Below are 10,274 nucleotides of genomic sequence, written 5' to 3' on the forward strand. Positions count from 1 at the left end.
GAAGCGGGAGCAAACAGCGGTCCACCATAGTTCCCAGTTGTCCGGGAAGAAGCAGATCTGCGCGTCGTGTGCAAGTCATCAAAGCCCGGATGGTGAAAAACCGGAGGTTCAAAAGCCACCGGCCCATCAAGCGGCCGAAGAACAGCGGCAGCAACTCCTGGGGCAGCCGAAGGGGGCGAAGCAATGGAGGCATCAGGACGATAGGGGTGCATGAAAGAGCGGCGACCAAGGCAGCGTGTAAGGACATCAAGGCGTCCAGGACATCTCCGAGCGTGGGTGCACGAGCACACGCCCAGGCCCCCGCGCAATCCGGCCAGCAAAGTTCGTCGACACAGAGCGGAGCACCCCCCACGTTGTTGGTAGCCATTTTGTGAGTTTCGCCGCCCCGCACTCCACCGCGGGCCCCCAAACAGTTCCCAAATGTAGGACTTTACAGACCTCCAGAGGTTCCCAACAATGGCCTCACCGGCACAGAGCGGGTAGGCGCTCGATGGGGGGGGGCCCCCTCCGAACAGCGGCAGGCCCCACAGGCGAGAGCTAGGCACGGGGTCCAGGGCCGCCGGACAGAACAAAGGCGAAGGGACCCCTTCACACAGTCAGCCCCCAACACATCTCGTCCCCCTCCAGCCGCACGGTCCACAAATCGGGGCCGGTTCAGGATCTCCGGGGCACACACACAACGGCTCCCACCAGTGGCTCTCTCTCGCGGCCGGGGCCGGCAATCTCAGCACCACCGGTCGGGTCCCACCGGCGAGGTCCCGGTCTCGAGCGCCCGGAGGCCAAAACTTTCCGAGGGCAAAACTGCGGACCCACAGCACTCAGGAGCCTCCGGACCAGACGGTGAGTAAGAGTGGGTCGTTAAATTCCAAAATCTGTAGTGAAGTATCGTCGCAGTACAGGATAAATTGCAGGATAGTCGAGGTTGGCCGGAGGGCCGACGGAGCCGAGCTAAAAGGCGGCCATTACCCTCTCGAGCTAGGCTCCTCCCCCTATTCCAGTATTCTTAATGTAAGTGCTTTGACAATTTGCAACAACAAAATGTAATTGTTTACACCAACTAAACGGTAGCAGTGTCCTTTTTGATTTGAGAGGAGCACATGCCATACCGCTAGTGTTTCAGGGACTATTCTGCACACAAAGAAGTATGGACAAGATGATAGGTGCAGTTCGTCTTTCGACATACCGCAGTCCGAACAGAAGTTGAACCCCCAATTCACTGACAGACTATCTAGAATGTCTGACCAATGATTTTTACGACCCAGAAGAACAGAAGAAGAGAGACTACCTCCGAGTCCCGGCCTATCTGAGTCACTGAAACATGACTGCCAAGTGCAGTAGTTCAAACCTTTCCGCTCACTCACTTGTAAACAAAAACCACACAGTGTTTGTTAGTTTTGTTAGTTTTAAAGTTTTATTTTCAATTAAGAAATGAAAACACAGTACTGCTGGTGATGACTTACTAGTAGTTAGAGAATTGTCTGGCAGAAGGGCAATGTAATCTTCTTTCTGTAATGAGAAAAATGGTGCCCGTTAAGCAAGCATTCATCAGTTGTCATAAGAACAAGTGTAGCATTTAATGGAATAAGCATATAAAAGGTTAACACCCTCCCCAAAACCGTTATTTTTTTTCAATCCCAGTTATAAAAAAAAATGTGTTATGTAACATTTTCTTCCGTTACGAGACAAAATAGAGGGTTGTGTATGGCATCTGAAAATATGACATGTTTTTCCTAGACGTCACAACATCTGACGCGGCACAGATGACAACCAGTGCTGGGGCCAGCAGTGCAGAGGGGTCCACTCAGGATGGGGCGGCGCCAACAGGAGGAGCTGGGGGGGAGACTCAGCGGCGGCGGACAGTGGTAAGTTATTATACTCCTTACTTATTGAAATATTTTTGAGTAGCCTCGCAAGGAGTGTATGATGTACTGTACAGTAGTACACAGTACACTAGTATAAGTACACTGTACTGTCAAGAACATTTACTAATTTAGAACTACTTTTTGGACTATCACGTAGAAGACAGTCAACCTTGACTGTTAATAGCATTAGCTGCGGTACTTCTCTGGTAACCAATGGCCCCCTCTATTTCACTTCAACTCAGCTGGCCAATTTTTATTGTGATTTGTGAAGCCAAGTCATATCAGATGAAGTTTAGGGATGTGAAGAACGAAAAGTTAAAGAAGGGTGAAACGAAGGACGAGCGAGTCTTAATATTTATGACTGTAAAGAATGGTTTTGTTGAATGCAATTCAACATAAGAAGACAGCGCTTTCCAAAATATAATGAAAAGGGTGTTAGTTGGTTTTGGAAAAAAATAAATTTTGGTACATTTGAGACATCAAGAAGAATCATAGACGTACTTTCGAAGCCTGGGTGTTATCTTCTTTATCCTCCTCGTCGATAGCAGAGGTGGATGATGTAGTAGAACAGACGCTGAGTGGAAGAAGTATGGCCAGTGGCAGTGCCACCCCTATAGAAAAGTAAGACATTCAGATCCCCACTTGCATGTACTGCTTAAAGTACTGCGAGTCTGCATCATCATGGCCTGTGTCTGTATTTCTTGGGTGAAAGCAGAGTGAGCTGCCATTATGGCGGCGAGCACAAGTTCACGTACCAGTGATTTCTTTTGCAACCCAAGAGAAAAAAAGTTTAAAAAGGCCTTTTTTGAGTACTCTCTGACTATGTAAGTAGTAGTGAGTCCACCCATAGTGCTGCTAGTGGAATTCCTGAAACTCCCAGTAATGTCACAGGCTTACAAAGACGGCGGAAAGATACATGCCAAAATGTTATACTGTTACAACAGGTATCTGTGCACACGTCGCCTTTTACAGAGTAAATGCTGTAGGTAATCAAACACAACCAATAGACAAACAATGTGGAAGTAGTCTTGATAGAAGTGTTTCTTCAATTCAGATTTTATCCACCACGCCCAGCCAATACGTGTTTTGTCAGGGCTAGTAGCCCGCGACTTCATCAGGGCTCCCGCGGGCAGCGGTTCCAAAGGTATTGCCACAATGGCTAGGTGCTCTCAACCGCTTCCAATTCCGACCCGGCTACCGGGTAGTGTCGAGGTTCTCGCTGATTCGTCTCAGCCGTCTCAGCTTTACAGCGTCTCCGCGTGTAAACAGTAAATGATTTCCGCATTTACACGCGGAGACGCTGGAAAGCAGTACGTCTTCTTAACCTGCCGCTCACTCGGATACTCCTATGGTGTGTCGCATCTTTGGTATTAACCATCACACGGACGGCTAAGACGAATCAGCTAGAACCTCGACAGTACCCGGTAGCCGGTTTGGAATTAGAACCGGCTGAGAGCACCTAGCCATTGTGGCAATAGCTTTGGAACCGCTGCCCGCGGGAGCCCTGATGAAGTCGCGGGCTACTAGCCCTGACAAAACACGTGTTGGCTGGGCGTGGTGGATAAAATCTGAATTGAAGAAAAACTTCTATCAAGACTACTTCCACATTTTTGTCTGGTTGTGTTGTTTGATTACCAACAGCATTTACTCTGTAAAAGGCGACGTGTGCACAGATACCTGCTGTATCAATTATGTTTGGATCTTGGTCCTAATTGGAGGTTTAGGTTCTTCCTCCTATCTGGGGCACCCTCAAAATAGTGGTTAGAAATTATAAATAACGTCACATACGGGAGGCGCCAGTTGTGGATCGACATTCAAAAAAAACCTGGTCCGTTATCTTAAAAATGTTATACTGTGTTTGCTACTTGCTGGTGTTACTTATGCTGGTGTTACTGAGTGTCAACTTTCTGTTGAATTATTTTGACTTTATGTTAAAGACTATTGGCTACAGTATTTTTCTTTCTTTTTTGATAGATGCTACTCCCAAAAAGCTCACCCGTAAGGAGATGGCTGTCCGGGCCAGGGCCCGTAAGCTGGAGGCTATTTGTGTCGAGTATCGACGGTTGTGGGCTCGGGAGCATGAGGAGGAAACTACAACAACAACCTCCACATCCTCCTCCACTGCCCCCGGGTCCACCAGCCACAAGCCTCCAGCCAAACGGAGCCGTGGCCCGACAGATTCCCGCCACCGCCGCACAGCAGCAAAAACACCAGCTGCCCCCCCAGAGCCCGGATGGTACGCCTGCGCCGCCTCCGAAAGCGAGTGGACTACCTGGAGCGCCAGGTCCGGGACCTCCGCAAAGAGCTGCAGGACGTGCAGCACCAGCTCTCTAAAGTTAAACGCCACCGGAGGAAGTGACTGTCCCTTGTCCCTTTTTTAAAGACTGTTGGGGGGGTGGGAATTGGGTTTTTGGGAAAGGGTACTTTTTGATTTTTGGACATTGGTTTGCTTAGGGAGGGGGGTGAGTTGGGGTAGTTCTATTTTTGTGACGACAACAACATCCATAATTTATATTTCTCAATAATTATATTTTTCATTCAAAAACACAGTATACGCGCTCATATTATTTTGTGTGGGGGTTGGCGGTGGTTACTGGACGTTTGGTTTTTCAAACTTACCAGCATGAATGAAACATCTTGTCCTAAATGTACCAAAATGCTAGTAACCGAGTTAGTCAATTCAGTAGCCCTACTACTGTACTTTACTAGTAGTACTGTTAGTCTCTGCTCTCTTCCAAACTTAGTCCTAGCCCATTATTCTATATGCTTATCTTACCTGTGATTTGCGAATCACGGTTGGTGAATAAGGTCGGTTGTTGACTTGAATCCTCGTCGGATGCAATATCATTGTTGAGCTGGTAGCAGTAGTGGTACACACTGGCAGTCACCATATGAAAAAAAGAGGATATTAAACATTGAGTGGCCTGAGCGTAGCATTAGAAACAGTACAATAGATAGTACGGTACAGAACAGTGCCCTAAATTGTAGCCTAAGCAGTTCCAACGTAAGGTAAGCATTAAGCATTATATTGTTCACGTCGTGTAGGAGGAGGATGTTCTTATTATCAATCCAGGATGGCGCACATGAACTTCTGGTTGCTTTGACCATATCCTCCCCAGCAAGTGTGTGTAATTTATTGTTGTTGTCAGTCACACATCAATGAAATACCACACAGCCCGGGGGAAGAGGGTTAGGGTTTGAAAATTGGATGGGAATGGGGTTTTTTGGGGGGGAAAGTTTGGTAGAGAGGAAAAAAAACACAACATGGTCAGTAAAACAACAAATGAAGATAAACAAATCTTTGGATTTGAAGATATCGATAAACCTTTAAAGGGACATAAAGAAAGTGCACTACTGCATGCGAGAAGTTGTTTGTTGGTAAATGGATGGTTAGCTTACTGAAAAGTAGTACTACTACTTACTGCAACTTACTAGTAACTACGAAGGAACAAGTTAGCAAACTTGGCAGTACAGGGCTGCAGTCATTACGCAATTTCACTTGCCTCTCTGCCCTCAGACAATAAACACTTAGAACATTAAATTAGTGTTAAACATAGCAAAGACGTATCAAATAGCTGGAGGGATGAATTTGAAGCAGAGATCAAACAAACGCACAGAGTCACACTCGTAGAAGTGAGTTCAAGTTCACAAGAATATCATTGAAAAGATAAGGAGAATTTTGGATACTGTTACTGTTTTTTGTAGTGGTCCCGTTGAATTTGTGAAGTCGATGCATCCAGCCATTCCTCTTACTCGCGGTACTCCTTCATTCCATCAGATGCTCCGTCGATCAATCTAGGTGACCAGACAAACAGTCCAGTGTCCACTGCCTGCCTGATGCGGATTTGCGGATCGCTAATTGTACGCCTGAGTAGTACATCGATGGCACAGGGTAAAAGCCTGCCTGTAATTGATGATGGAAAAATACAACACTAAGTGTTAAAGACACCTCGGAGAAAAAAATATGTAAGGCACGCTGTGTAGTGCAAAAATTATACTGTCACTTTCAGAGATGACAATCCCCAAAATCTAGAACACCCCACATTACCCTCCCAAAAACGTGCAGAATACTGCTGCTACCTCACAGAGGCCTAATTTCAAATCGTGTCAAAACGCACTTAGAAGGTATGTCCAAAACCCCCCTTTCCCACCATTATGTTCAAACGATTAGACATTACAACAAGTTTTCCAAGACCCCACCCAGTCGTAAAATAACCCCTGCCCAAACACATGCAATACAATACTGCTAACCCTAACAACGAGCCTTAAGTTAAGAATAGTGGCAAACGCTTTCTTTCACTAGGCAAAATCAACCCTTTTCCACCATGGATTTTCTTCAAACCACTAGTTGCAACCAAGATTACACATTCCCTGGAGTGCTGTAAGACCCCAGAACCCAGTAGCAAAAATCTAGAACCCCCAAACACATGGAATACTGCTGCTAGTGCTAACCCTAACGAACCCTAAGTTACAAAAAATGCAAAAGGCTTTTCAGCATGGATTTTGTCCAAACCAATTTTATCCGGTATTAGACCTTCCCAGCAATGCCCCAAGACCCGCCAACCCACCCGCAAAAAAGCACAACACCCCCAAACAGGCAAAAAGCAAAAATGGCAAATCTCATACTTACAATATTTTTTGGCCTTCTTTCAATTCTGTCCAAACGCGCTGTGCAGCTAGGCCATAACTCTCGTTTTCCACCATGGATTTCCTGAAAAACAAATGCAATCAAAATTAGACTGTACCAGCAGTGCTCCCAGACCACAAAACCCACCCACAAACACCCGGAAAGCCCCCAAAGAGCACCTCAAAGACAAGCAAGTCAGCAAAAACGCAAAAATGTTTTCGCCTCCGATTTTGTCCCAACCAGTTTTATCCGGTATTAGAGCTTCCCAGCAATGGCCCCAGAGCCGTAAACCCAGGCAAAAACAAGTAGAAGACCCCCAAACAGCCAAAAAGCAAAAGTACAAAAATGGGGACTTAGTCACTTTTGGGGAAATTTCCAAAATCACTCCGCGCGCTCTGCAGCCAGGCCCTAACTCCCCTCTGCCTCCATGGATTTTCTTCAAACCTCTTGCTATCAAAACTATCCATACCCAGCAGTGCTCCCAGACCCCAAACCCCACCCACAAACACCATGAAGCCCCCCAAACCGGCCCCCGAAAACGCTACATTGCAGCTAGGCCCTAACTCCCCTCTGCCTCCATTGATTTTCTTCAAACCTCTTGCTATCAAAACTATCCATACCCAGTAGTGCTCCCAGACCCCGAACCCCACCCACAAACACCAGGAAGCCCCCCAAACAGGCCCCCGAAAACGCTGTAGTGAGCGAAATGTCAGAAAATGCAAAAACTTTTTCCTCATGGATTTTGTCCAAACCAGTTTTATCCGGTATTAGAGCTTCCCAGCAATGGCCCCAGAGCCATCAACTCAGGCGAAAACAAGTCGAAGACCCCCAAACAGCCAAAAAGCAAAAGTACAAAAATGAGGACAGTCACTTTTGGGGAAATTTCCAAAATCATTCCGCGCGCGCTCTGCAGCTAGGCCCTAACTCCCCTCTGCTACATGGATTTTCTTCAAACCTCTTGCCATCAAAACTATCCATACCCAGCAGTGCTCCCAGACCCCGAACCCCACCCACAAACACCAAGAAGCCCCCAAACCGGCCCCCGAAAACGCTACATTGAGCGAAATGTCAGAAAATGCAAAAACTTTTTCCTCATGGATTTTGTCCAAACCAGTTTTATCCGGTATTAGAGCTTCCCAGCAATGGCCCCAGAGCCGTCAACCCAGGCGAAAACAAGTAGAAGACCCCCAAACAGCCAAAAAGCAAAAGTACAAAAATGGGGACTTAGTCACTTTTGGGGAAATTTCCAAAATCACTCCGCGCGCGCTCTGCAGCTAGGCCCTAACTCCCCTCTGCCTCCATGGATTTTCTTCAAACCTCTTGCTATCAAAACTATCCATACCCAGCAGTGCTCCCAGACCCCGAAACCCACCCACAAACACCAGGAAGCCCCCCAAACAGGCCCCCAAAAATGCTGTAGAGAGCGAAATGTCAGAAAATGCAAAAACGCTTTTCCTCATGGATTTTCTCCAAAACACTTTTATCCGGTATTACACCTTCCCAGCAATGCCCCAAGACCCGCCAACCCACCCGCAAAAAAGCACAACACCCCCAAACAGGCAAAAAGCAAAAATGGAAAATCTCATACCAAGAATATTTTTCGCCCTTCTTTCAATTCTGTCCAAACGCGCTGTGCAGCAAGGTCATAACTCTACTTTTCCACCATGGATGTCCTGGAAAACAAATGCAATCAAAATTAGACTGTGCCAGCGTTGCTACCAGACCCCAAAACCCACCCACAAACACCAGGAACCCCCCAAACAGGCCACCAAAAACATGATAGTGAGCAAAAAGGCAAAAACTTTTTTTGCTGAGATTTTCTCCAAACCACTTTTATACGGTATTAGACCTTCCCACCAATGGCCACAGAGCCGTCAACTCAACCGCAAAGAAGTAGAACACCCCCACAAGTGCAGAGTCTTTCTTCATTGGGCGTAATCCAGCCATCTGCTTTGAGGGAAATAGGAGTCTGGAGGAGGAAGATAGAGGAGCATGTTCTTGTGAACTTGTGAACCTGAGGAATGCAGACTGCCGCACCTTCAAATCAATAAGCAAATAAGTGAAGACAGTTCTGCTGATGGGCTTCTTTTTGTGATTGATTAGGTGATTCAACTTTTTATTTATATTGACATTGCAAAACAAAGAAAGACAAACACACAGGAATAAAAGTGAATAAGGAGGAAAAATAAAGTTATTGATTCATTGGCTCATTTTCAGGGCTCGGTGTCAGGGAAGCAGAGTTCGTCCTCATACTCTGTGAATTCAGGCGGGAGTAGGTCACCTAACAGAGAAGAAATTCCCTCATCTAAGTTGGTGTCCTCCTCGTCTTCTTCCGGCGTGTATTCTCGTACTTTGTAATCTGGTGGTATGAGGTGCTGATTCATCTTGATCATTGTTAACCTCTCCACATTTTTCGGCGAGAGGCGGGTCCTTTTGCAAGTTACAATGCCACCAGCAGCACTGAAAACACGTTCAGAAGACACACTTGCGAGTGGGCAAGACAAGTAATTTATAGCCAGGTTGGTGATCTCTGGCCGCAATTCTCTTTTCCCATGCCAATACGCCAATGGGTCATCATGAATATAGACCTCTGCTGGGTCATTCAGATAGTCCTTCACCATCGACTCAAGGTTCTGCAGGGTTCCTCCACTTTGCTTACTTTTTGCTGGGACCTTTTCAGAAGCAAAACCAAGCTGAGTTAGCCAATTGTCTTCTTCACACAATGTTCCTGTTGTGTCTGGTGCAGATGATCCGGTTGCTGGTGTCTTTAACGGCTGAGAGGTCACTTCTGCCACAGCCACAGGTGCAAGAGTGGATTCTTTGGGCTCCGGATGGCCTTCTGATGCTGATGTACTGCCTTTTCATTCAATTTCCGGCCGTTCTCTTTCAAACCTCATGGCTGACAGACCAAGCCAACGTTTGTACTTTGAAACATCTTCATCACCAAAAGCAAACAATGCTCTGGCTGCCAGTGCCTTTTTGTAGCGTGAATACAGAATAGTAGCACAAATGTAATGCTGTTCTGTGTTGATCTTTTGAAGACGTTCATCGCAAAATAGGCACTGTAATAATTTCTCCGCCAAATGAAAAGCTTCTTGCTTTTCTTCATCTTTTTGCAACGTAGAAGACCCCTCCTTCAGTTGGTGCTCTAGCATGCTCAACAATGTGATAGCTTTTCCCAAACTATAGTCCTCCCTGCTGACTGCACGCGTGAAGACCTCAAAAGGACGAAGCATGTCTGCCAGGCTTTTAACTAGCTCCCATTGCTCCGCATGTAAACTCAGGTCCTTTGCAGCTGTACCCAGTGTAAGGAAATACTGATCGAGTACCATAAACTGCTCATACAGACGCTCAAACATGTAGAAGGTTGAGTTCCAACGTGTTGCCACCTCATGGATGAGTGCTTTCACTGGCAGTCAACGTTCATGTAGCAGGCCCCTCAGATGCTTCTTGGCCTTAAAAGAATGGCTGAAATGTGTGCACATTCTTCGGCAGGTGGTCAGTACCTCGCACACTGGACTTTCTTCACTCAAGAATTTTTTAACAACCAGGTTTATACAGTGCGCCAAACACGGCACTCTGAAATAGTGACCCTTATCCATGGCCTTAACTACATTGGCGCCATTATCCGTGGAAACATAACCAATCATGCGTTTTTTGGGGGACAGCCATTTCAAGACCTTTGTGTTAAACTCCTGCAAAATGTTTTGTGCTGTATGACTTGTCTCCATGCCAAACATGGCTAGTGTTGCATGTTTCCGAGCAGCTTTAAAAACATTGTCCGT

Source organism: Lissotriton helveticus, assembly GCF_964261635.1.
Source record: "Lissotriton helveticus chromosome 1_1 unlocalized genomic scaffold, aLisHel1.1 SUPER_1_unloc_7, whole genome shotgun sequence".
Lineage (NCBI taxonomy): Eukaryota > Metazoa > Chordata > Amphibia > Caudata > Salamandridae > Lissotriton > Lissotriton helveticus.